Source organism: Mastomys coucha, unplaced genomic scaffold (assembly GCF_008632895.1).
Source record: "Mastomys coucha isolate ucsf_1 unplaced genomic scaffold, UCSF_Mcou_1 pScaffold4, whole genome shotgun sequence".
Lineage (NCBI taxonomy): Eukaryota > Metazoa > Chordata > Mammalia > Rodentia > Muridae > Mastomys > Mastomys coucha.
Window position 1 is genome coordinate 34,044,339 of NW_022196910.1, and position 1,356 is coordinate 34,045,694.

The 1,356-nt window shown below is 36.7% G+C and overlaps 1 protein-coding gene across 37 annotated transcripts in view; it reads left to right on the top strand.

The window, feature by feature from the left end:
* Positions 1 to 1,356, top strand: part of Ppfia2 (PTPRF interacting protein alpha 2) — a 446,664-nt gene that overhangs the window by 430,732 nt on the left and 14,576 nt on the right. The window lies entirely within an intron of this gene.

A 1,356-nucleotide genomic window follows, 5' to 3' on the forward strand; every position in this document is an offset into this window, starting at 1 on the left:
AAAAAAAATAAAATAAAATAACAACAAAAAAACCCAAAAATGAAAACAAACAAAACAAAACAAACAAACATAAAAAAACCCTGTTCCCTACCCACTTCCCTTGCTCACCAACCCACCCTCTCTGGCTTCCTGGCCCTGGCATTCCCCTACACTGGGGCATAGAACCTTCACAGGGCCAAGGGCTTCTCCTCCCATTGATGACAGAGTTGGCCATCCTTTGCTACATATGCTGCTGGAGCAATTAGTCCCACCTTGTGTACTGTTTGGTTGGTTTAGTCCCTGGGAGCTCTGAGAGTACTAGTTAGTAGATATTAGCCCAGAAGATCGGAATAGACATCACTTTCAAACACGGCTACTTCCTTCCACAAACTAACCCTACGTTCATTGGTAGGGATATACGAAGTATACTAAGGAAGTGTCTGTATTCTAGCCAGACCTCACTGCGCTCCTGGGTGTCTGCATTCCAGCAGGATCATATGGATCCAGGAGGTCTTTGAGTTTGATCTCGGGCCAGAGCAGCCATGTTATGCTACTGGACTAAAATTCCTCTACAGTTTTACCAATGCTATTGACAAATAAGCTAGAACGAGTTAATAAAAGTTTTGCAAACTGTAACTATGTAAATATACACATACTTACATATATTTAAGTATACATTTTACTCAGGAAGAAAAAATATTTATAGATATACAGCTTTCAGTTTCATACTAGGAAATGCTTTGATCTTTTGTCTATAAGTAAAGAAAATCTCTTATTTTTTTATTCAATCTTTAATTCTTTATTTTTTCTTTATATAAAGCATTTAGGCCTATATATGATTTAATAGATTTTAAACATCATTCTGCTCACTCATAAAGGAAACATATGATAATATCAATGAATAAAACCTTTTTTTTTTCCTTCAGATTTTGCCTCAAACAGGCACATAAGACATTCCATCTGAAGGTTTTATTTTAGGAAGTTAATGTTAAAAATATTTTCAACTTCTTTAAAATGCCTCCTTTAAACAAAGAAAAATCAACTTTGTGGCATGTGTCAATGCACATTTCAGTTCTCTTCATTTATACAACATTACTGGAAAAATAGTGACTTAATAATACCAAAGTGTCAACGTACTTTCTTTATTATACTGCTATTGTGTTTTAAATGTAATCTCAGTAGGAAAATGGGATCTTCTAATTATATTGAATATTGAGCCGGGCTGTGGTGGCACACGCCTTTAATCCCAGCACTTGGGAGGCAGAGGCAGGCGAATTTCTGAGTTCGAGAACAGCCTGGTCTACAAAGTTGAGTTCCAGGACAGCCAGGGATATACAGAGAAATCCTGTCTCGGAAAAAAAAAGAGAGAGAGAGAGA